Source organism: Thunnus maccoyii, chromosome 5 (genome assembly GCF_910596095.1).
Source record: "Thunnus maccoyii chromosome 5, fThuMac1.1, whole genome shotgun sequence".
NCBI classification, from domain to species: Eukaryota; Metazoa; Chordata; class Actinopteri; order Scombriformes; family Scombridae; genus Thunnus; species Thunnus maccoyii.
Genome location: NC_056537.1, coordinates 23822542 through 23850045, shown reverse-complemented (window position 1 = coordinate 23850045; position 27504 = coordinate 23822542). Strand labels below are relative to the sequence as shown.

General features: G+C 39.4%; 1 protein-coding gene across 1 annotated transcript in view; it reads left to right on the top strand.

Moving 5' to 3' along the window:
• Window positions 1-2259: 2259 nt before the first annotated feature.
• Window positions 2260-27504, top strand: part of osbpl5 (oxysterol binding protein-like 5) — a 52094-nt gene continuing 26849 nt past the window's right edge. Inside the window, exons 1-2 of the mRNA XM_042412652.1 lie at window positions 2260-2537; window positions 19312-19373. The gene's annotated coding sequence lies outside the window, so the exon portion shown is untranslated. The remainder of the gene's footprint in view (window positions 2538-19311; window positions 19374-27504) is intronic.

The following is a 27504-nucleotide window of genomic DNA, read 5'->3' as shown; positions in this document are numbered from 1 at the left end:
AACAGAATGAATGTTCTCTTGCTACAGTGCAGTCTGTAGTATTACAGCTGTTTTGTTTTGGTTCTCTACTCCAGTGCATTTGGTTTGAAATTAAACAATTACTGTGAGGTCAAAACTTTCCCCCTTAATTTGATTGTCTTTACATCCACCTGAGATAAACAGTGTAGAGACTGTGGCCCTTATACCCACCAACAGGAGTAAAAAGGTCATTGATTCCCACACTGTCAAGCCAGTTTGGATGTCTGATCTGTACCCTCATAGTCTCTTGAAATGCACCATGCAATGTAACTACGATTTTAGGTTTTTGTACTTTACTTGAGTGTCTCCATTTTCCGTTACTTTCTACATCTACTCCACCACAATTTAGATGGATATTGTACTTTTTACTTCACTTCATGTATTTGACAGCTTTAATTTAAGGTTTTCCCAATAAAACTGTTTAGCAGAGGTAGCAAGCCACCTAGACACAAACGCATATAAAACATGTGACATATATAACATACAGTATGATCAACTTATAAAATATGATGTATTGTTGTGGGTTTTATTACCCAACAGTAGATAAAGTAGGTAAACCAGCTCCACCTGGAACAGCTATAACAATAAAATGCCACTTAAATGTTAATTCATCATTAGTAATCATGCACAACTGACCTTTTTTATAGCAGACACTTATAGGTTGTCATAACAGGAAGTACAGGTGTTAATGATAGCTGTGTTCCATTTCATCGTGTGAGTCAGCCATGTCAGTGAATGAGAGTACACAATGGATCATTTTTACAGGAGACATTTTGACATAGCAGGAAAAGCTGGAGTGGAAGTAATAACACAAACGATGGCTCAGTTCCATTAAGTGTCCCTGTACCCAAGTGAACCAGCATACACTACAGCAGGGAAGTGGCTAATCTAAATGGAACGCAGCTGTTATTAATGTTACTGATTACACTTGTGTTTGTCCTGCCATTGATAATATATGTATATAACACTGACAGAGGCCATTGTGCTGCCTAATGACTGCTTTTGTGTTTGAGCCTTTAAGAACATTTTGATGATAATGCTTATAAACTTTTACTTTATCTGTAATAGTGTACTTTTACATTCTGCACTGCTATTTTTACCTAAATAAAAGATCTGAATACTTCTCCCAGCACTGTGAAATACATCTGTTGCTAATATTATACTTAATAAAATGTTAAAGGCTTCTCTCACCCCAGCTTGTAGGCAGTAATGAAGTCTATTCAGAGCTTTTACTTTAGTAAAATATATATATATATATATATATATATATATATATATATATATATATATATATATATAAACCCTCAGTTACAAGTAAAAGTCCTGCATTGAACTGTAGGCTACTTAAGTAAAAGTACAGAAGTATTATCAGCATAATGCACTTAAAGTATCAAAAGTAAATGTACTCATATCATGCTATTATATATTTTTATTATCAGATGATACTGATGCCTTCATGTGTAAGCAGCATTTTACTGCTGCAGTTGGCCGAGTTGGAGCTAATTTCAACTAGATTGTAAACAATTTTAACAACAACAATGCACTGTATTTTTATGTTTAGGTTGATATTAAGTTGATTTCTGTATGTAAAATCTTAATATACAAAGTAACTACAGCTGTGATCCATAAAAACCTCCACCAGCAGACACAGGAACAGAAGCTGTTGCTTTACTGAACTGTTCAGTTATCAAACTGGACTTTACATATCACATCCCTCTTTTAATCTCTGCACTGGTCACTTTCATATCGACTTAATATTCTACATTGCATTCAACTTCCCTTTTTACATAATTTAATTATTTATTGTACATGTCACATATAATTTTTGCACTTGTCACCATTTCTTGGTCCATATTTCCTTTGTACAGTCAATATTTCACGTTTTTCTCCCATTTCAAAACTATAATTACTCCATTCCGTAAATAGATTTTAAATTTTTCATTTAATTTTAGCACTACTTTGTTTATTTTATCATCTCATTATTATTATTACCTTAATCTTGTTATATTTTCATTCCTCTATGTATGTATGTATAATTCTCTGTATGATTGCATACTTGGCTAATGAACAGATTCTGATTCTGGATTAAATGTTGTTAAATAGAAAATACAACATTTCCTTCTGGGCTGTGGTGGAGCAGTACTTTCAATAACGCATAAAGTACAGACATCTAAAAATTGTCCAACCTGGGTAAATGTACTTAGCCACATTCCGCCGCTGCCTGCAGGTCACATTAATCAAGTTGATCCGCAGCTCGGAGCCATGCAGCAGGTGTGGTGCGCTACTGTGGCCGCAGGTGTCGCCAGAGCTCCCTGTGTGGCAGCAGACTGCAGCCACATGAACCGCAGCAGGAGGATCCAGTCCAGTCCGCTCCTCACTCTCCATGTTGAAACGGAGCAACTTCTCCTTCAGCAGACTCCCACCTTTTTACTGCTCCCCCACACAGCCCCGTGCTATGACGCCGGACTGGGAAGGAAGCTGGGAAACAACTGTATGAGCGCTACCCTGGTCGACACAGAGTAAGTTCACATTTTAAGTTAGCTCCTCTGTCTCACTACACCACACCAACACGCCGAGAAAGATAACTTGCTATTAATCTTTTTTTTTTTAGCCAACGTTACTCGTATTTCTACAACTAACGTGCGGAATATAATTTATGCGCTATTTTTACGCTAGCTAGCAAAGATAGCATTGACTCACAAGAATGAGGAGGATTTGTCTTCTCCCCCAGAAGCCAGACGTGTAGTTTTGAGCATCTTAACGACGCAAATGTTTGAAGGAATTTGGTCACTTTATGTGTTTGGTTTACCGTCTGGCTAACGTTTCTAGCTAGCTACATAAAGTCAACCCTCATCACCATGTTAGCGAGTTAGCGGAGCGGACGGAGCCCCATGCGGCTGCAGCTTGGGTGTCACTTGTTTGCATGGCAACCATGATACCTACCCGATGTCTGGGGTGGCTATGACAAGCATCTGGACGATTTCCTTGTATATCAGTCGTTTTACCTTCGTGCTATCACCTGCGCTAAATCGGAAACTGTGTGTGGGTAAAGGGACCAGTCAACGGAATAAGAGCACATGTGGCAGAGCAGTCATCTGAGGAATAACCATAGCGATAAATGGCACTTAGTAACAACCTCCATTATTTAAGGCAATGCTAAGACTACTTAAATAGTACTTAATGACATGCAGCACGCAATGTGTAGCATGCAGTATGTGTAATGACATCACATAATGTCGTGTGACTATATGCAGAGGAGTCATAAAAAGCCTTGATAGGTTTGTAGGCATTTAAATGTCAAATAAAGGCACTGCAGGCCAAGCTGTAACCTTTGTGATGTGTTCACTACCAGCACGTTATGATTGTCAACAGACTTTTCTGCAGAGTCCTCTCTCAGGTGGTGTTAGGGGCATTTAGAGGTAGTTTTTTAGTTATTTGAGAAGGTTATTGCTTTTAGTTTCATATTATCTGCTTTGTGACACAGCCATTATGCGCGGTGTGAACATGACTGTCTTGACTAGAAATTAAATGAGGGGCTTTGTGATTAGAGCTAGTCAGATAATTCGGTAGCGCCAATATATCAGCCAATATAGGTTTACTGCAGACATGTCTGTATGTATGTTGGTTAATAACTCAAAATTTGCAGTAGAGAAATGCCAAAATATGCTTGAGATCACTTGAGAACACTTATGCACTCAGTACGTGTCTTTGGCCCCAAGATGATACTTATCTAAAATGATATATCTTTTATATATAAAAAAAGACTATTGGCTGATGCATGATAATCAGATTTTTTAAACTCTCAAATGAAAATATTGGCCTCAAAGACCCTAGCATTGGCAGGGCTTCACTTGTGATATTTGATCTTGATGAGATAATAACTAAACGTGGAGATTTTACAGTGCCACATCGCCTCATCCATCTCTGTCTACTCCCAGTAGAGACAAAGATAGAAGAGCTCATCATCTTTAATTGTGGGGTATTATGTGGAGTTGGGTTTGGCTAGAGATGAGAATAACACCAGAGTGCACTTTAGGTAATAGTTTAAAGGGTTAGTTGAGTGTGTCACTCAAAATACTGGGAAAAAATAAATCTGAAAAGAGGCAATCTGAACACAAGAGGAAATGATTACCGGAGTGCTGAAAGTGAAATGTCTAGTGATGTTTGGGAAATTGCAACCAAGTGTGAACAGACAGTTTAACAATATGTCTCTTGTTCCCCGCGTTCTGTTTTTATACTAGCTCTGCAAAATCCTTATTTGCTTTTTTTTTTTTTTTTACCTCAGTCTTTCTGCAATCTGTCTTCACTTTCAAGCAACATATTTTAGTTATACAGAGCAATAAATGTCCAGTATTAGAATTATTTGTCAGACTCGCATTTCACAAAAATTGATCTGATATTGAATGACCTCAAAATGTCATACTGCAAGTGGTGTCAGTAGCAGAGATGGTAACAGATTGGGCATTTGAAGGTCATTAATACTAAACAGCCATTTGGAAATGGGTCAAGAGATCAATAACAACAGACACTATTTGCTTATGCTAGTCTGTGTTGCTTTAAATACTAATGGCGTTCTTCAGATTAAGCTTTAATCCTCTACAACTAAGCAAATCAACATCTATTCCATTTTTCCAATATAGCTTTTGTTATGATGGGAGGTATTCTGTGCTGACCTGTAAACACCCAAAGTCTGGTCGTCATGCCATGTGACAGTCTACCTTGCACTAATCAGGCAGGGATATTTAATGGTGTTGGTCTCTAAGCCTATCAACTAGAACTGTGGCTTTGCTCTGCCATGGATGACAAATGAGGCGAGAGTGATACTGAATGAAGGAAAGAGAAGGGTGGTGAGAATGTGAAGAGCTGTTTGAGTCACTTTCTGTGGGTGGTTAGTGCTGTGTTTTTTTTTTTTTGTTTGGTTTTTTTTTAATATCACTGCTTTTTCTAGGAGGAAGACACAGCAACAGATGTCCCAACTTCCATGCTGTGCTGTGAGAAATACTTAAAAAAAAATAGCATGTCCAAGCAGACACTGTGGATCTGACCTAGAGAAGAAGCCACCCGTGTCCCTGGTTTCAGTCCAGCTGGGGAACTTTGATGCATGTCCTCCTTTTCTCTCCCCTCATTTCCAGTCTAACCTCTAATATCCCCTCTAAGAAAATGTGAGAAAATGCCCCGAAAATACTTAACAAGAAAAGAGGCTAGGGTGTCAGAATAAGGGAATCTTTCTTGACATTATAGCAACAGAAAACACAGTGACACAAATGACAAAGAGGATGTTTCAAGCCAGAATCAAATCAGTTCACGTCTGGTGGCATACTTCTTAAACCACTCAACCAGCGGAACAGTCATTGCATATTCAGGTTTATCTATGGGCAGAGTCAGTCATGAGTGAAGTCTAAAACGAAGAATGGTCAGCAGTTTGGATATTTCAATACATGCACCTGAGCATTTGAGAGGGCTACAGCACTGCGTATCTTTTATCTCTGTCTGCTAGGGATTTCTGGAGCCAAACTGTCTCTGACACTTTTGTGTTTCAATTAATGATATGTCAGCCATTGTGTGACAGGAGGACAACCCTCTTGGAACAGTTATCTTGTGTATATTTCAGTGACATTTTTCAGGTCAGTGTTTCCCCTATATTCATTCTGCAGCAGCGCACAGCTGCTAAAATTTTCACACGATCATTAATATCAATAGGCTGCTAATGATCAATTTTACCACTTCATATAGCAGACGCTTTAATCCAAAGCGATGTACATCTGAGAGTTTATACAACACGAGCAAGAATCAACTGCTGGAAAAGAGAAGGGAATTAGCCCTGAAGTTAGCAACAATGAGTAAGCCTAACCTGACCAGGCTTACCTAAGTCGACTGACCTTTATGGTGGACCAGCTATTCTCATTTTAGTATCTATCTCAGCCACTTCTAAACAAAGAAATGTCTGGCTGCTGAGTCTCTCCCAAGTCTTAGGAAGCACACCCCCCCCACCCTAAAGCAGTCAACCTAGGGGAAACACTGCAGGTGCACCACACCTCTGAATTTCTTTATGCAGCTCATGCAGCTTTATGCTGTATTGAGTGTGCTCTGTGCAGTTGTAAAATTAAGTTACAAAACAGAAAACTAAAAAATGCATTTCCTGCATGCATACCCGCCATTGCTTGCAGCTAAAATATATTTGCTTAAAAAGCTACAAGCTGAACTGCATTGCTGGAGAAGGTGGATGTGGTGTTGCCTGAAGGGTGCGTTACACCTCTAGACTTATGCAAAGTGTGCTCTGTACAGGTGTAATATTAAGGAAAAAAAGCACACTGGTGCATCAGCTAGGGCTGGGATTCAAGATTTGGTATTTTCAAGATTAGTCAAATTTTGACAAATGTTAAATTGACAACAAATAGCAGCATCGCATACATGCAAGTCAAAAGATATCACAGTTAGATTCTCACCTAGCTACTGTAAAACACAGGAGTTACTTTTGTTTTCCATAGTTTCACCTTTATTTTACTGGGTTATATGTTCATTCAACAGTTTGGAGCATTGCTGTTTTTTGATCAGATCCAGTTTGTCATATCAGAGCTATAGTGAAGTTTATTTATCCCATGCAATGTTTCAGATGTTTGTTTCTCTGCCAAAAGCTTGTTGACAAGGGTGTTAAACTGAAATTGAAACTGACTGTTCTGATTTGTTTGTGTCATGTTGTCGTGCCTCATTGTTTAATGTTTAACTGCACCATGACCATGTGTTCATAGTGGCAGTAACACCAAAAAAAAAAAAAAAAAAAAAAATCAAATGAGTGCCAAGAGGCGAGGAGAGACTAGACAACAAGGACTGATGGCAGGTTTACTTTCATAGCCAGTAAGTGGAGCTTTTGCCTGAATTGCAAAATACAAAATAGGCAGTACAAGGTGCAAAGAGTGCACTAATGCAGACTCTTGGCATGCTGTATTGCCAAAGAGTGTCACTTATCACTATAGCAGTCTTTTCCATAAACTTTGATTGCACTTGATTGTCAGGACAAGTGTGAAAATTCTTCCACTGCAGCAAGCCTAGTAATTTTCCAAAAAGCGAGTCCTGTGAACTATTAGTTTGAATCTGACTGCTCTTTACAATGGAAGTGTCCTACTCCAGGGTTTGATAAGTGGCTCAGGGCCTTTCCAGTTCCCCCGAGATGTGAATGCTTTCCCCGACATCTAGTGGGGGAATCTAGGCTAATACTGCTCCATATTGAATCTGTCTCTCTGCCCCTCGAGAGTAAACGCACTTTTATCAGCCTCTGTTGTGCCAAGATTCCCTTCCCCCTCCCTCGGTCTTACAGAGTTTTTGTCATAAGTAACTTTACAGCTGTAAGTTGGCCTTTATGTCAAAAAACAGGTTTTGTTCTTGCAGAATGTCATATTTTTCCCAGAGAAAACTCATTTGTGTGAACAAAATAGGGCAGTGCTGACATTTTCAAAGTTATGGTATGGTTTCATTATTCAATAGGGAAAAAAATAACAAGGTGACGCACTGTGTGCTATATGGCCCTATACATATGTAATAAGCTGTTGAAAGCTTTTAGAACAAGTATATCGCATTATAAAAGCTACATTACATCATTGTGAACTTTGATACACCTGTCTTTGATGTGGAAATCCATTCTGGCTCAGTGTGAACTGTTAAAATGTTAGCTATTCTTCATGAAGACACCAGGATTATAACACCCTGTTGTGTGTGTAGACTGTAGTCTTTTGTATCGGTACCACATTAATCCAGGGAAGCTGTTTCTCTTTTTCTTATTACGAAAGTGAGAAAAAAACACTTCAGACCTCATAAACTGCATTTGTGACATTTTACAATATAACTGGAAACTGGATTTTTCCATTATGCGATCTGTATGCAGATTGCAGAATGCTGGCAATGTTACTTGTATTGTGTGTTTTATAATACTTGATAACTAATAATCTCTGTCTCCTCAGGTTTCTTGTTGTTATTTTCTTAACTAAAACCTCACAGAATACTTGACAACTCAACAGTGTGTACTTAGTTTTGAACTGCTTCGTGGATTCAACTGGGGTCGCTTGTGGCAACCTGTATTAATTTATGTATTGCAAAATTCTAAATAAAATTCTCTCTTTAATGTAATTTGGTAGATATTTGGCTATAACTGAAAATGCAGACTATTTTTTTAATTTCTATTCTTTGATCAGAAAAAGAGTTTACGTTACCATTCCTCCAGCGTCTCTCTGATTTACCACATACACGTGCACTCACACACCCACACACAAATTTAGGGTCTGCGACTAACCCTCATGACCCCTGACGTTTCTTCCTAGGCTGCAGGGCAGCCGGCGTGTGTATTTATAGAGCAGGTTTAACACCATAGATCCACTGTTCTTTTTACAGAGGCAGCAGCGGCCGCAGCAGTCTCACAGTAGCTAGCGCCTCTGCAATCAATATCCACCTCTCACTCGTCTCTAGCTTAATGTATGGAGCTGCTAAGTGTGTAAATGCTGCCAACTTTTTTTGGTACCTAGTGTTTCTGTTTTGTAGAATTTATAGGTACAGTTGCAAAACTTCACAGAGAAACAGAAAATCAGACAAGTACAAGCACCATGAAACTGTCCAATGTGAAGAAAATATTTATTTAATGCCTGTGTGTGTCTGTTTGTGTACATGGAATACACATATTATTGAGTTATTAGGTAATAACCAGTCACATGACTTCACTGAGTATTCAGACTGAAGGTTGATGCTTCCTGCATGTCCTATGTTCATTGATATTGTGTGTATTTTTATTTGATGTACTTCTGTGTAGCGGTCAACAATTGTACAAGTTAGTGACAAGTATGTGGCAATGGCACATAATGTCCTCGTCACTGTCTACATCTGTCTAAAGCTGTGACAGGCCTTGCACAGAGATTTGGTCCAGTCACTGAAAATGATTGGCACCGTGCACACCCCATGTCAAATGCTGATAATCTGCAGTTTCAAGGGATAAGCTGCAGCGTCTGTGTTGAGTTTACAGCAGGGTTGTTGTAGGTTTTTGACATACAAACTGTTTTATTACGAAAGAGGTGTTGTTGAGAGGCTTGATTACGTCATGGTTTTAACATCAGCCTGTTAAAGCCCTCTTTGGAGGGTCATCACGGTGCTCTGTGCAGACTTTGTCAGATTGGCTCTAATTTTTGGCTTTTCGTGTCATAGCATGTCATTGCCTACGGACAAATTGATCGGTGACTATCAGTGTAATGTCATAACTTTGTCACATTGTATTTATGAGACTCTGTTTTGCTAATGAAGTAGTCAGGTGAAGGGAGAAAGTGACACTGTGTTAGATTACAGTAAAAGTAAACTGGCGGCACCCAGGTGTAGCTGTCTTTGCCAACCACCTCCCAAAAAGCAAGCCTTAACCTTTTAGAGAGACCTCAGGTTTCACAGCATGGAGGGTTTCCATGACACGGGACCATCATCTGACTTCGGTCTTAAAGTGATACTCCACCCAAAATCTGTCTTTTGGGTATTTTCACTGTCTAGTATTGAGAGGTGGCTGTAAAAGTGTTGCAGCTTTGACTTTTTCCAATAATAGTGCCCATGGTCAGCTTGAATCATGTTGGTTACAATGGATTCCCACAGTGACCAGGTGTCGCTCCGGAAAAAAGTGTCAAAATGTCCATGGAAACTGCTGCAGCATTGATTTCTCCGCTCTCCCTCCCTCCAGTGTTTGTGTCTCTGTGCAGCTAGCATTTCCCCCCTGCTTCCGCTCTTTTGAACTTACATAAACACATCTTGGTCTGATCTCTCTACTGAATGCACAGCGATGAAATTGATATCGAACTTCTCATCTAACTCCCGGCATGGGAGCAAACAAAGTATATTTTTCTGAAATGTCATGAGTATTCCTTTAATGCCAGATCATGATGCTTTTGTTGATGCGGCACTTTAAGCGTCTTTAAGTGATTGGTCTGTGTCCTCTTTCAATCATGCTGATAATTTTCACACAGCTACACAAGCAGATACAGCTGGTTATGGTTTATTGGCTGTTCCACTTACCTTTGAGAGAACTAGGAACATAAGTAATGATGTGGTGTTACATTTTTGATATTGACGTCTATATTTTATGAGACATGTCTTTTCTTGATTTCAAAAGAATTATATTTTGGCTGCCTTATAAACTATTCTGTCATCTACCAAGTATAAATTCTACCATGTTCTTTAAACGTCAGCATTTTCATGTCTGACGAGTGTGTCACTTCTGGATTCCACTCATTGTCCTAACTGTATTGAAGGATAAGTCTATAATCCATGGTCCATGACATGCTGTGATATAGTGAAATCAGTAGATCACCTGCTCCTGCGGTCAACAGATGGAAAAAGGAGACCTTACCTACCCTTCTATATCGACACAGTGGAGCGGGTTAGTGGTCGATCTGAATGGTTCCATGGCTTTTCCTCCTGTTCATGGTTGAACGGAGGTCAGACACCGCCAGACTTTGGTGAACAGGCATCTCTATTAGGGATGGAAACTTAATTACATGATACTGATGTTAAAATGTCATTTAACTAACTCGCAGGAGAGCAGGAGTGAGACAGAAAGTGTAAGTTAAATGTATCTGGTACTTATCTATCTCACGTTTACTAGAACCACGTCGTACCTGTTTCTTGTATGAAAGGCTTATTAAAACACCCAGTGGTCCCTCTATTTGTGGACTTTAACAGTTACTCTTCTAAGGCTGCTTTGCAGTTGTGCTGCAGGTGTGTGACATTCAATGAACAACTTGGTGATCACTGCGTAATTTAAAAACCTGGCCAACCACAGCCTTAGTTAGTTTATGAAAATGGCCATTCACATTTAATTTTTCCTATTTTGGTGATTATTATGCAGAATGACCTGGGATCTGAGTTAAGCAGAAGACCAGTGTAAATCAACTTAATGTCTGTTTTGATAAATGGGCTTTAACATACAAATACAAATAAAAGGCTGAGGTAATTCTTTAAAAAAGCCGTGTTTAAGAAAGCAGTGCATACCTGCAACGATTAGTCAATTAACAGAAAATTAACCAGGGTGACACAATACAGACACATTTTACATTTACTAGAAATGTGAAGTTTAAGTTGCACAGGGCAAACACATCCAGTTAAATATAAGAGACTGTGCTCTGTGTTTGTTTACTTTGCGTTACAACAAATTGTTCTTTCCTGAGTGCAATTAGCAACTTGAACCTCATAGTATTTATCTTAGATATGTGTGTCTTTTGTATCATTATAATGATTGAGAGAACATCATTGATCCCCAAACAATTAGTGAGGGAAAAGGGTTATTTTATATGGTGCTGTTGACTGTTGGTCCCATGTTGCTGGTTCCCATGTAACAGTTGCTCGTCCGTTTTATTGTGCCGAACCAGAGTTAAACCTAATGGCACAAACGAGCCCCAGGGTAGAAGGGCATGTGATGAGCAATAATTAGCCTGTAAGACATTTAAGTGCACTTACTGCTAAGTGCCCTTAGACCCAGTGCAATTTCTGTAAAGTCTAATGCAGTGCCATCATGAGCAGTGAGTGCTGGCTTTGTTTCCCTGTGACCTAGGCCTCTGACTTTTCTGTATTTAAGCAGGGAGGGTGATTACGTTTATGGTCTATTTGTCTTAGTGCCCTGGCTTAACTGGACAGACAATCCCTGTATACCTAAGAACAGGTAAATAAACAGCCTCCATTATTAATTTGGATTAAAGCCTGTAAGATTCAGGAGCAGATGAAAGTCTTTGTCAAAGCATCCATTAATTGAAAAGACTTAGTCCCACAAGAGACACTGACTTCATATTTGACTTTTGGGAGGTCTTTTGGCAACTTTCTACCGTCACAGCAGAGCCATGTGGCACCTCCTTCAGCCTTGCTTAAGATTACATTCAGATAAAGTGGACATGCATGAATGGTAGGGGTGTAACGGTACGTGTATTCATCTCGAACCTTCACGGTATGGACGTTATGGTTCGGTGCATGCAGTTGTTCGAAGAATACGCTTTGTGACCCAAACAATTACTGTTAAAATAGATCTGTTTTTTTCATGACAGTGTGAACAGCACAAATCACAAGGAATCTGATCTTATCAATTCAGATTTTGGTCACTTTCATATGTGGTCCTAGATCACGTCTGATTTTTTTTTTGCATTTTGACCTCAGTCTGAACAGTCATATCACAATTCATGCGACTTTTACATCACTCTAGATAGACATTGGTCAGAATTCTGCGCTGGCAGGAGTCACTCTGTTAATACAAACATGGAAGACAGCTGCGACAGTGGAGGGACAGTGAGATGTTAGACCTCGTAAGTACTTGGGGTGACACCACTGTGAGAGCAAAACTTGAAAAACTGCAAAACTAAAAGTTGCGTAGGCCTATGTTGCATGTAAGTGGTGTATAAATTTTGCCCAAATCTGATTAAATCAGAATGATTAGCTACAGCACAATGTAATTGGGTCTGTGCAGTAGTGACAAGTCTTCCCTATCCTAGTAGCAGGTGTTAAACAGAACTTGGTGACCCATCAGATTCTGTGATACTCAGATCCTTTACTTAAGTATCAGTACCACAATGTAAAAATACTTCATTACAAGTAAAAATCCTGCATTTAAAATCTTCTGAAGTATATAAGTATTACCATCCAAATTTACTTAAGAAAATTTAGATGGTAATACTATTTACCTAAAGCAAAATTAGTACTTTAGTAATAATTACTTTAATATTTACTTAAATTTTAGTATTTTAAACCTTGTATTGTGTTTGACCCATGTTTGAATTCATTAATAAACACTGGAAAAAACACAAATTATCATCCAGTAAAATGTTTTATCTGCTAAGTGAGTTATTATTTATCCATAACCATAATATACACTCACCAGCCACTTATTATTGTGTGTGTGTGTGTGTGTGTGTGTGTGTGTGTGTGTGTGTGTGTGTGTGTGTGTGTGTGTGTGTGTGTGTGTGTGTGTGTGTGTGTGTGTGTGTGTGTGTGTGTGTGTGTGTGTGTTGTGCCAGGTGTGTGGTGAGATGTGAGAAATAAAGCACGAGAAAGCTCCAGTCTATATAGTGCTATACAGCTGGGGAACAGGACATGTGTGTCTGTGTCTGTCAGGTTACTTTTGGGGACACATATCAGATTTAAGACCAGTTAATTGGGGACAAAAGCTGTGTACCCAATTTGCAAAAAGCTGATTTTTGGGTCAGTGGTTATGGTTAGGGTAAGTTTCCAGGAAATTAATGTAAGTCTATGTAATGTCCCCAAAAGTGGCTTAGGTCAATGTGTGTGTGTGTGTGTCTGTGTGTCTGTGTGTATGGTGAGATGTGAGAAATAAAGCACGACAAAGCTGCAGCCTATATACTGCTATATCGCTGGGGGACAGGAGATGTATGTATGTTTCACACATCTAAACTTGAAAACAGGTCAACTTTGACCCAAACACAATAGGAGGGTTAAGTCAATTTAGCTGGTAATACTTCTATACTTTTATTTTAAACGCAGGATTTTTACTTGTAATTAAGTATTTTTACATTGTGGTATTGATAGTTTTGCTTAAGTATAGGATCTAAGTACTTCTTCTAACACTGCAGGTCACAGAATCTGATGGGTCACCAAATACGGTGTAACAAAGGCACTGTTTTATGTGAGCTTCAGTTTATTGTACGGTATTGTGATCTACTTCCAATGTATAGCGCTGGTTGCTCAGACATGGGTTAAGCCTGGTCCTCGACTAAAAACCATTTTCTCTATGGAGGTCTCCAGCGAAAAGGCTTAACCCATGTCTGTGCAATCAAACCATAATTTATTTACCACAAGTTGTCAGAGGATGTTAAAAAATGTATAGGCTACTGCAAATGACTGATAAGCTATGGTCTAATCAGTCACAATATAGCATTATAATTACCTGTTTGTTTGCACCAGGTGATACGACCCTTGAGTCACTTCCATCTGCATCTTCAACATCTGGAGAAAGATGCAGATACACCTAGTACAGAGACCTGTGGAAAAAACACAACAGCTACCAAATCCTCTGGAAGTAACAGACCCTGTTTTGATCAGGCTTTTGTTAAATCATTAGTTAACACTGTTGATTGCCTTAGCTGGATGCTAATCAGATCCATCCATTACTGTTTTGTACACTACTGTATTCTGTACTGAGAATACACTATACTGTATTCTCTTATTACTGTACTGTATTACTGCAAACCTTTCTCTTTCTACTCATCTCTACCCTCCTCTGTTAGCTTAATTATTTATTTTCTTTATATTAAATATTTATTTTTGTAATTCTACTACGATAGCTTTCAACAAATACTTCACTTGAGCATGCAAGCTGCACAACATGAGCATAAGCTGAAAATGTTCTCAATGTTCACACAGTTTCTTGAAAGGTCAAACCACTCCCCACATCCACCTTTCTACCAGGCACCAGTCCAGCCTCCACGCCTTTACAACCCAAGACAACTGCCGCCTCAGCATTCCTTCCACAACTTTACCCAGCCCCCTCCATTCCACATGGCTTCACCTCAGTCTCCGCCATTTAACAAGACAACCAACCAGCCTCTATCCTTCCTGCAAGATCTGGCTCAACCTCTTCCTTTCAGCCATGCTCCTGCACATCCTCCAGATCTGGCTCAGCCCATAGGCCAGGCCTCAGCACATCCGCCATTCTATTGCCCTCTAGAGGATGAGGAAAACGAAATAGTTATAGGAATCACATCAGAATATTGTGAAATGTTTTCAGTATTACAGAAGGATACACTTAAGTTTTGGACAAGTTTAGCAATGTTAAAGGTTCATTATAATTCCAATTTAACACTTCTTTCACCTAAGTTACACTTTGATGTTGCTATGTACAGTAGTGTTATTAAACCTGCAGAAATCAGAATAGCACAGTTTCACTTTGGTGTTCATTTTGGTCATCAGGTGTATGGGCAGCATTGCAACACTGGATGCTGCCCATTTAGCTGATGAAAGTCAGACAGACCGAAACGTTGTAATATTTCAGCAGCAAGCAAGACAGTGTGCAGGAATTCTTTTCATTGTTTTCAAGTTGCACCTTCTTCCTGCACATCGGTCACACATTCAAGTGTGCAGAGATTTTTTTTCAGAACGTTTGAGTCAGCCGTTTTCCAGAGCAGAACTGGGAAACAGTTGTTTCATCTGTGCAGCCTCGGGTTTAAAATCTGATTGTAGATCTGTTTTTTTTTCTTTCTTTCTTCTTTCTGCTTTAGTACACTCTGGGAAAACCCAACTCATTCGGAAGCCTTTTAGGACCTTGCAGAGGTCATCTCCTTGAGGTATCTTAATGTAGTCAGGCATGAGGACATGGCGCACGGCCTTTCAAAACTCATGGACAATTAGGCAAACAGAGGATTGTGCAGTGCAAAACAGGTTAGACAACGTTCGGTAACCCGCTCTTGTTGCCAGCCAATACAACCCAACTCCTGCGTGATTTCTCAGGGAGATGGGTCACCTGAACTAAATGTATTGCCGCAAGAGTCTTTTGGAGAGGCGCTGTAATAAAAAGTAGTAAAAAGATGTAGTTAAACGTAGCCCTTGACATACTGACGTTTTGGATGAAATCTATGTCTGTGAGGCCATTCGTGTCACAATCCCACCACTCCTGGCTCCAACTCTGCATTCACACACACCTCCATACAGATGTATCGGCCGTTGCTCCACAAAAAGCCATAATTAAAAATTTGTCTCTCTTTCTCCTCATTCTCCTCTTCCTTATCATCTACTCACGAATTCACTGGCTTCCACTGCAAATCAGCTTATAAAGGACACCGTTAACAATCACTTTAAATAAAATTGACTGGGGATGGGAATAATCTGCATGGTGATGTGCAGAATTTCAAACACTAGATGTACAGATATGGATATGCAAGAACTTGTAGTATCAAGTTAAGATGTCAGCTAATTACTGGTCTATCAGTTTTCCCTGAGTTTCTACCAACTACTATATTCTCAGTTGGAGCACCAACCTCTATCCTAAAGTCATTATTCACTCATTGATTCCCTTAATTGAGCCAGAGACACAACTATAAATCAGTGGGCAGAATCTGGCCTGGACTCTTCCCATGAGTCAGTCTTGACTCTCCTCTGGGAAAGATGGTGAGCTCACAGTATTCAGATGTAAATGCTATTTAGTTGTATGCTCGGAGAGAAGCATGCAGAGTGCAGGTTATACAGTATCCATGTGGAAGTGTTACACCCATCCATTACCATGTGATTTTCAATTTGCAAGTGGTGTGACTAATTTTTCCCTCGCTGAATTTTACTTGGCCCAGTTACATGAATCTACTATCAATAAAAATTGAATGTAAAAGACTTGAACAAACCCACCAGTCTCTGCAGTAACTGATAGTGTTGTACATCAGCTGTCACAGTGACAAGTAGTTTCTGTGTCTTGAATCAATGTGCGCTTTTCACCCTGACTGTGTGCTCAATTGTACCTGAGGATATATAAAAGAAACACATAAAAAGCAGGCTGTAGAACTGACCAGTTAAACCACTGGTCTCCTACTGCTACAGCCATTACAGCATGCTCTAAAGATCCGTTTGAGAGTGATATTTAAGGTAAATCCCCCACTAGGGGGTTTTAAATGTTGTTTTAGTGGTTAATTGTTGTGTTGTTGAACAGCATATTGGAGAATACATCTTCACAGTCTCACAGTTTCACTTCTTCGTGGCATGTAGTTTACTTTATTGCACAGTGGTCCCCAGAACTGATACTTGAACATCTGGTCTGCTTGAGTGATAAAATGTAGGACAGCGAGGAGTGTGTATGAGGAAGTGGTGTAGTTCTGGATCCCCTCCATCCAAACCATGCCACATTTTGGGTCACAGTGTCTTCCTCCACCTTTCACTCTTTTTACATTCATCTTTTTACTTGCACCATAGTACGTTCTACATCATACAAATCCTACTTTTCTGTTGGACAAAGTCAATGCATAATTAAATATAGTGCTGTTCTGGTTTATTTTAAGTATGCCTTGGCCCTCGCTGTCCATCTTAAATTAGCCCCCTTTTTCCTCGACTCCATGTCTTTCAGTTTCCCTCTAGTTGCTGTCTGTGTTTGGCTCCTATCTCCTCTGCACTGCCTCCCCCTTTGTCTTTGTCCCTCAAGCGCTGTCAGCTCAGGGATTCTCTCTCAGTTCACTTCTTATTTAGGTTAGATGTACTCAAGTGTTATGGTTTGCTCCTTTGCTGAGCGATAGGATTTAAAGGCACAGATTCCGACCCCGCTGCCCAACCCATTTTACACTTGCTGGTTTGCCATTAGATAGTTAACTGGGGTGTTATCATCAGAGATCCATGCCAAGCCATGTTTGTACTGCTGACAATATGCTGAAGTACATGCAGGATTCATACAAAACCTTGGTAAAGTCTGGGAATTGTAGTGGGAATTTATAATTTCTTTTCAGTCTGTTAAGTTCTCCTTACAATATGGCATTCTGGTGGGAATTATATAGTACTTGTATATTAGGGTTATGTACAGTATATATGTGTGTGTGTGCATGAAAGCAGCTGCGTACATGGTTATGTGTGTTGTTTTGTTTTGGTTTTTATGCCTCCGTGCTGGTGACAGCCATGGCCGACTTTCAGGCTGTCCGTCTGTCTGTGCCTCCCATTCTCGTGAAGGCGATATCTCAGGAATGCCTGGAGGGAATTTCATCACATCTGGCACAAACCTCCACTTGGACTCAAGGATGAACTGATTAGAATTTGATGGTCAAAGGTCAAGGTCACTGTGACCTCACAAAACATGTTTTTGGACATAACTCAAGAATTCATCTGCTAATTATGACAAAGTTTCACACAAATGTCTAATAGGATAAAATGATGAAGCGATGACATTTTATATCCAAAAGGTCAAAGGTCACCTTCACTGTGACATCATAACGTTCAGCAAAAACACTTTTCTGGCCATTATTCAATGCCATAACCATATTTCACATTTTGTTGGATACTGAATTGGTGACACTAATCTTGGGTGCCCACCTTGAAACTGTGGTGACTGTATAGATCTTCTGTGCTGCCGGGTTGAAGATGTGTGTGTGAAGCATCCACGTTTTTAGAATTTGTAGCTTCTTTGCATTTTGCCTTCCCAAGGTACTTGTATAAATCCACCTTCTTCACCTCCTCTCCCTGGATTACAACCAGGACAGGGGGCCTCCTGTTCCACTAGCTCATTGGTTTTGCTGATATTGAGCTTCAGGTGATTATTGTTGCACCATATGATGAAGCTCTTTATCATTCCTCTGTACTCCTCTGTAAAAAGTGAAGACAGCATGTTTCTCACTGCACCCTGTTCACTGGAATGATACATGTCAATATAGTGCTAACTTCCATTTTGCCAAAAAATACACTTAATTCCTTTTTATTAAATTATTTCAACATCTTCACTACAAATATTATGAGTCTAGACAAACATGGATGTAAACTGCAACTTGAATGGTTGGTGGAGGCATAAAACCGCGAGGCAGTATTTCTAGTTGGATTTGTGGCTTATCACACATCCCAGCTGTTGGAGAATGCATTGTTCTCTGCCCTGGCAGGATTAAGAGGCATTTCAAGGGAAAACAGAAGTAAGACTAGAATGGGGTGTTGAAAACAGATTTTTTCTTTTTTTATTGTAAACAATACATGTCTAGTACAACCAATTACAATAAGAGTCAAATTTTTCAACTGAAATGGGAAGTGGGTGTGTTTAAATTGGACATCACACTATCGGCAGCAGTTACATTCCTCCTCTCTCACTGCTGGAATCACATCCTACCAGGATTTGTATTTGATAAATGTGGTGGTCCTCAACATGTGTGAATGTGTGTGTGTGCTTGAGTATGGTTAGCTGCAACTGCTGCTGTGTTTCTGTTGACTCAGTAAACACAAACTCTAAATAGAATCCCATTTCTTTCCATTAAAAAAAACAAAACACTAAGAGTGCTGTCAGTTATACTGTTACATTTTTTAATTTAATTTTTCATTGGGTTAAATCCATTGTAGACAGCTCAAGTAGTTATATTGTTCCAATTCTATGTTAGCAGGAGACTAGCTGTAATTAACAGTGGTGTGTGTGCAGGTGGCAAACAGACTTTATGCATTTGGCCCAGAGAGACGTTAACGGCTCCCTGTAGGACTGGGACTGGGGCTGGGTAGGGTGGGGCTCCACCCTCTCTAGCACAGTGGTGTGACCAGGAGGAGCATGGGAAGGAGAGAAACCGGGAGTGAGGCAGTTTGTCTGTTTATACTGCATGAGTTAAAGTTACTCTAACTTTTGTATCTCCGCAGGTGAGACAGGCTGCTCCAACAAAGGCTTCTGGATGTGGTGTCTCCTGCGGCTCAGGTGAAAGGTAAGCTGAGCTCTCACCTGCTGGCCCACTCCTTAATGTCTTAATAATGCATACGCTCTGTTAAATTGGCTTGGCTATCTGTTTTAGCTTCAGTCAGCTTCAGTCATTCATGTGCTACAGTCCCAGGTTATAAGTGCTTACATTGGTGTGCTTGTTTAATTCATGATCCAGTTTTCTCTCAGGCGTCAGTCTAGTCTCAAAATTTGACACGAATGCAAGCACATTTTTACCCAGAGTTGCCAGAAGGGATAACTCACTTTTTCAGCAGAATAGAGAATTAGGGCATGTCTCTAAAGTAGAAGTAGATCTACTTTCTGTTTATGCCAGGTTTTATTACATTTCCTTTTCTTTCTGCAGCTATTTGATCACAGTATGAGTTATTGCAGTAAAGCTTACATCTGTGCTGTTTTGGTGTCTTCTGCATGTACACGTGAGCAATTGCGTCGGTGTTGAGAAGTTGGAGCACAGTGCAGCCTTGAAAGAAGAGAAAATGTTTGACAGAATTGAGATCAGCAGCTTACAGGGTGTGTCAGATTCATTTGGGTTAGAGGAGAGTAAATGTTTGGGGTTGCACAAGGACAGTTGGCTACAGAATGATACTTTAGAGAGATACACAAAGTCCTAAAACAGGCAGTTTGCCTGAGTACATGTTGATCTTTCAAACTGCGTTAAAGTGTAATGACTGGTTTCTGTTTCTTTTTTCAGCCTCCCATGCTGTGTGTATTTTTGTATCTTCTGGATGAATAAGTGTACCATGTCCGTATGCATGTGGGCTAGTTTTATAAACAGTACTGGAGACAGGCAGCTGTTCAGCACATCTGTCCATTGGGTTAAAAATGGAAACCAGGTGATCTTATTACACTAATAAGCAGACACATATTCAAAGAAATCAAGCCCACTTACTGTAAAACTGTACTTTTGGTGTGGTGAAACCACATGAATAGTAATGCCACAGTAAATTTACTATCTCGGCTTTTAGTTTCTTGAAATTGTCCTCAGGTTATTTAAGTCAGAAGTCTCGCTTGGTTGTTTCTTACAGACCTAAGATGGTAGCACTGTGGTAGTCATGGAAAAACCTCATTGGCCACTCATATCAGTCAGGAAGTGTTTGAATTTGGACTTGCCCGAGCTGTTTATCTTGGCATGTGTTTGCAGCAGGAAGACGCATGAGATTTAACAGAAAATTACACATTAACCAAGCAAAATGTCTCAACCTGTACTCAGCAGTTCACACCCCGGCTATTGTATCTCGTTTTTGGCTGCCTTAAAAGCCACACACAGTCAGACTATCTGATTTACTATGATGTAAAGATAAATATTTTCTGTCGACTGACTGATAGTGCACTTATCTGTTCTGCATACCGTTTATAAGGCTTAATATTGTGCACACATTGTAGTGTCCATTTACTGAGCATGGAATTTAAAAAGTTCATGTGATTTTGGCCAGCGGACCATGCACAGAAAGTGCAAAAAGCTAAAAACTGTCATGTTCTATATTCATTCTCTCCTCTGGCTCAACTTTAAACTTGGTTTCACTTCAGTATTTAATTGACTGAAAAAGGGTACATGCGGAAATACTGAAATGTCACCTTTACTTTCTCTTTTTCTTGTGCACTGAGGTCTAAAATTTGAATAAAAAAATACATGTGTCATGACCAGATAACAAAGGAGAGTAGGGAGCCTGTATTTACTGTTAATTAAATTTAAAAAACTGGATTTACCCGGTCATTGACTTGCTGTAGAGAGAGATAGCAAGATAAATACAAATATGGGAAATGGTGTCAATAGCAGCACTGCTCGCCTTTCCATATTTAGTCTTGCTTAAGGGTCTAATGCTTATCATTTGAACAACATATGATTTGATGTAGCAGTAGCATTGCATAACATAGATGCAGTCAGAGGAACAGGATGGCACGAGATGTATAGGTCATACCCTAAATTAGCAGCCTATAATTTGTTTTTTACTTAATGTTAGCCTGGAGCCAGTTCCTGAAAGATTAATTATATGTTTAGGGCCTGACCTTAAAATAATGAATATAAAGGAAAAGTAAGTCCAAATTGGATGTCAGGCAGAATAAATCACAGGAAGTGTCAGTTATGCTAAATAGCATCCACACTGGGTATTGTAGAAGTCCATTCACAGAAAATAGACTATCCAGCAGTCTCTTTTGATCAGCAAAGCAAAGTGTAATTTAATGAGATCAACCCTGAAAGAGACAGAGATAGATTTATGTTTTATGTATTGTGTCCCTAATGGTTGGAGAGTGGACTTTGTGTTTGATCTTAGACTTTTCTTATGTATAAGTGACATGCAGAAAGCACTCTGTTACTCTGTACTATTCTTTCTGAAACAGCATAATGACAGCTAAAAATAACACTACAAAACATGGATCTCCATTGTATTAGGGTGGTGGTAGAAGTCTAAGTGGTTCAGATTTCAAACCTCGACTAATAAAACTGAAATTGTCTGCATGGCTAGATATTACAAGACATGTTTCATGTCATTCGCTTGAACTGCCTTTTTTAAGGAAAAACAAAGTGACATCTTTAGCAGAACCGTTACTATGTGTTAAAATCATCCATGTCTCCTGTCTACCTTAATAGGTTGTCGCAATTAACACTTGGTTGGGATAAGCTTGTGTATTTGTCAGCGAAAAGCCTCGGAGCTGCCGCAAAGTGTCCGTCAGGGTGAGATTGATGAAGGGACAGAAAGAGGGCAGGTGGTAGATAAGGAACGAGGGAGTGTTGATAGGCTGTGGGAAGTGTTGAGCTGTTGACCAAAACCCTAATTATCAGTACCTAATCAGTGCTGGCAGACAGGAAGCGTGGACCAATGATAAAGTTCATAGCATCAGACAGACCAGAGGGCCAAATTTCACTTATTTAGAAGAATGCCCTTGATGTCTGTCAGTGATGCTGCATTTGACCATTTACTTGTTGATTATAATATTGTAAAAGCTGTCAACTGTAAAAAATTAGTAGTTGTTGTTTTTTTTATTTAGGATATTTCAAAATAAGCCAGTTTCTCAGACAGAAAGCTTTCTTTGCACTCCATCACAAATGCAAAGACTGCTAAGGAACTAAAATGTGCACTATAAACACCAGAGGGACATTTTCACATCCCTGCAAGGAAGTAGTGCTGAATACAATCTGCTTTTCTCTCTTTGTCACACTTTTTCCTGCAGGAAGAACTGTGACAAACTGGCATATTTCAGAGAATGTATGTAATCCTGGCGGAACTTATGTTTAAATGACAAACAACTAACAATGTCAGTACATTCTTGATAGGGATAAAAATCCTGGACAAGCATGAGCTGATTTCACCATGACAGGAGTTTAGCACAGTGGCTGTTACAACATTAGATCTATAGAGGAAGCCTCATTACATTACGCTTATTTAGCTCCTGGGGTGGTTTGTGACACGACTATCAAGTAACTGCTTGGACAAATGGCAGAGCTTGCACTCCTAGCAGCTTGACCCAGTTGTTTCCCATTAAATGTTTTTAAAATCGCGAGCAAGTCTTGTTGTGGCAGTATCCATTCATCTCGTTTGTGTGTGTGAGAGCATCCAGCAGTCCAACACAAAGAGTGGTTAGCCAGCTTTCCTTTTTTTTTTTTTTTTTTAAGAGCTTCTTTTTTCCCAGATAAGAGAAGTTGGCAGTTTATAGAAGTGGGTTGAGTTAGCTTGTTCTCTCTCTCACCGCTGCTTGCTGGGAACAGGAGTTGGAGGAGCTATGTGCTGAGATCAGAGGGAGGAGAGTAGAAGCTCATTGATCTCGCCTAGGATTTCAGTTTTCTGATGATGGATTCAGCTAATGCAGTTGCAAGTGAAGACTAATTTGAAAAGTCTGCTCATATGGTGCATTCACCTACTGACGACCTGAAAGTTGGATTCTAAGCAGCATTGCAGCTATTTTGTTGGAAGATAAAACCTTGAAGGCAATAAGAAACATGGACATTGTGAAAAGGATCATGTTTAATAGTGTTCTACCTTTATTTCTATTTAAAGAGTGTCAAGGACAGGAGGAGGATGGATTTAAAGTGTATTGTCTGAAGCGATTACAATGATTACACTGGTCTGGACTAACACAAAACTTTTAATAGCACTGTGAATAGCCACATGAATCTTGTTTTTATTTACATTTGCTGCCGTGATTATGCAGCACTTGACAATTGGTTTGAGGTTGTGTTTAAGTTCAACGCAAAGCTCATTATTTGCACAAATTTCACATCAAGTTGCAGACCCCTGCAATGTACCTGCACGTACAACAACAAGTCAAGTCAGCATTGTTCCAACTAGTTTTTTAAAGTGCTAAGCGATGTAAATCATTTAATCCAGATGGATAAAACGACTGTTTGAAAAATGTAGCCGTGGGGGGTGGAGATAAGAAAGAGCTTGTACATACAAAAGATGTCACGTTGGTTGTTTGTGCACACTTTGGCTTCAGTCAACGTGATACAAAACAAAACTAAGCTAAATGTTAATACAGTCTAAAAATAGAAAAGCCTGTAAAGAAGTTCCTCTTGTGCTCCCCGACTACACTCTGGAGGCTGAAGCAGATCGTTACACAGGAAACAGTCTTTTACACAAGCGTGTGTTAAAATAATGTCACTCCGTACCGTAGCCTCTTTGATTTTCCTGTTTTAGCAAACAAATTCCTAAAAGTGTTCTTAAGGACTGAATATGTTAAATATTACTCAGCATTAATCCACTCAGCACTGATAGACATTCTTGTGCACAGATGTGTTTAAGCTATTATGTTAATTAATTGTTGCTGAGGTGAATGTTACTTAATGTAACAATTAGGGGTGTAACAGTACGTGTATTCGTCCCAAACTGTACGGATGTTATGGTTTGGTGCATGCAGCTGTATGATGAATACGCTCCATGACCCAAACAATTACTGTCAAAATAGTTTATTAATCCACGAAGTCCAAAGTGCGGAACAATAAGTCTAGAGCATGAGTTCCACCTGGAATGTTTTGGCAGCGCACCACTCAGCTATAGCATGCTTATGGGTGTATGCTAGCCGACTTAGCCAAATTATCCTGGTTACTGTGGTTACCCTGTAGCGTCGCTGCCATCAGATTGACAAATGAGAGACCTATAACACTGACAGAGTGCAACACTATTATTAAAACATGCTCCGTTATCTCCATAGTGAAACAACACGGCGTCTCCCTGTCCCCCCTCCCCTCTCTGTGATGGTCGCGGTTTTCACTCCACCTTTGAGTGAAGCTGTTCAGAACAATGATAAAAACATTTGATTTCTGAGGTGGTCAGACAGCATGTCGACAGCACAGGAACCAGCTCTGAGTGAGAAAAACGTAGTTAAAAAGTATGAAAGTAAAAGTAGTGGTTTGATCCCCCTTACTGATATATATTTTTTTTCATTATTTAATCAGGAAGTCCCTTGAGATCGAAATCTCTTTTGACCTGGTCAAGACAGCACATCAGTGACAGTTAAAATAGAGATAAAACACAACAGATAGAGAATATGAACATCAAACAAACAAGGAAGAGACTAAATCCAGCTCACATAAGGCAGTTGCAATTCTTAGTTACATGGACTTTTAACATAGCTTTTCTACTACTTTATATACAGTTAGAGAATAAATCTGCATAAAGCAGCTGTCAGCAGGTGTCCTGACTCCTTGCAAGAAACAGAAGAGTTGTTTTCCCTTTCCACTGCAGCACAACTAAACCGTTTCAGTAATAGTTACGACCAGTGAGCCATTGTTGGATGTTTACATTTTTCAAAATGAAGGACCAAAATATTTTCTACTTTACTGAAACCATACCGAACTGTGACCCTAGATGTGTACAGTTACACCCCTGGTAACAATTAATCATGGTATTGATTGTAGGTGATATTACCTAGTCCTACTGTGTAGGTGTTTGACAGCTCAGACTTTGACTCTAGTCTTTTGTTTATTTTTCTCTAGATCCTCTGCTTTTGTATCCTGATTGTTTATTCATGATGTTCTGTAGCTTCAGTTTGGGCAGATAGGCACATTTTTTGCTCAGTTTCAATACTATTTATAGATGCTGCACCACAGTTTAGCTGGCGATGCATTTGTCTTGCATTTATTTTGTATTTTTACGCTTATAGCAACAGTATTTTATTCATTTTCATATTTATTCAAATATGTAGTTAGTATTTAACAACCAACTCACGGACTGATGGGAAGATGGGAGCAGCATGTTAGTGTTGCCAAGCAAAGAGATGATTGAGGGATTCATGATAAACAGGAAAAATTGACAAATGACTAAATAAAATTTCATTTCAGAAAAGATGTAAGCCGTGATTCGGTCATATTTGGCAGCTGACCACTGATTAAATGGGATATTTCAGTCTGAGGAGTCTGTAATGGGGCTCCTGCCCTCTGCCTTCCACTGGACTGCTCTTTGCTTTAGCATCGTTAATTAAAGACATTTATCCGACACCTTGTCATCTATTATCTTTTGCTTAATGACCCTCCCTCTGTCCAGTCAGGGTAAGCAGCCTGCAGGTCTCTGCCGGCAGACATCTTCCTCCCATCCTCTCACACCTCGTGTGTCACCAGCAGACAGACCCTCACCACCACACTCACTCCCTTGAGGGCCACACTTCATAGCCTGTGCCGGCTTAATCAGATACAGGCTCATTTTCTCTTTCTCTTCCTATGCAACCTGCACAGCTTATTATTCCCTTTTCTGCCACAGAGGTTTTCAGCTCTATAAAAAGTCCTTGTCAAGAGATGTAACAAGGCTTTTAAATCGCTGCAGTGACTTGAAGTTGAGTGAGAGAAAGAATCTAATTTGCATCGCCCTTAGCTATATATAACTCAACGTGCAATGCCATAAGTGAAATTGGCTGATACATTGCTTTTTATCACCTTGACCTTTTCGGATTTGGGAGTAGAAATGTAGGAATGGTATTTAGAGCTGAAAAGAAGGTCGATGTGGCAGTGGGCTGCCTTAGCTGGAAATAAGTTGTTGCTGTAACTCCGTTTTTTTGCCCCCCATGAAGAAATTGCTCTTTTGGCATATGAACACAATTATGCGTTACCAAGACATATATTCCATTTTCACCTTTATTTACCCATTGGTTTTCTCATAGTGCCTCGTATTTTTTAACAACATCTTGCAATGCTGTCAAACACGTACACAATGAAAGCTGGGGTTGACGTTGTAAATACTAAGTAAATTGCTGTTCACTCATTAGCTTCTTCCCCGTTGTAGTTTAGGATTAAGTGCTTTGCTGAAGGGCACTTTGTTAGAAAATTAAAAGGGCAGAGAGGAAGTTAGCTTTGGATCTGTCCTAGTCAGATTTTCCCAGCCAGGCAGGAGATTCAGATCATCAGCTTTGATGTTAACAACCCACTTTCCTTAGTCATGCTGCTTTGAGCTATCATTTTGAATGTCCCCTCTCCAGCATTGTCTTCTCAGCCCACTTCTTTTCTCACTAGTGATAGAAAGAGAATTTATTATGGTAAACCAGTCCAGCACATTGTGTTTAATACTGATTGAAAGTGTATTTATGTTTATAATAGAAATGAACGCACTTTCACTATTCAAGCAAGCATGTCTGTTAATGAATTTCATATGGTATGAAAATGGACGGCAACAACTGACAACCTGAATGGTAGGAAAATATCCAAAAATCTAAAACTGTACAGCATGTATTTCAAAATGGAACATAGAAATATGGTATTATTAATGTAGTTAAAGAGAAAAAACCCCACTGGTGTAGTCCTATTTTAAGAATGCTTAATTTTCATTTTTGTAAGTTATAGGATGTTTTTATAACGGGGAATTATAACTTTACTGTTTACTGCAATACTAGATAAATAATAACATAAATATGTAATATTATAATTTCATTTGGTAAAGACATGGTCTATTTCATTTCTCTCATATTTACCCCCCAAAAAATCTTTATCTTTAATCTTTAGAGTAATCAGTAGAATAATTTGCTGCTTTACCATGTTTGTTGACCAGAAATTCCACAGTGTGTCTTTAATCCTCACAGCTTAGTTAGTCACTACAGGTCTGTGTCAGTGTGTGTTTGTGTCTGTGTGCATGCATGCACTGTATGTGGGAATCAGTGTGCAGGCTGATCTTCATGTAGCAAGTGCTGTTGGATCC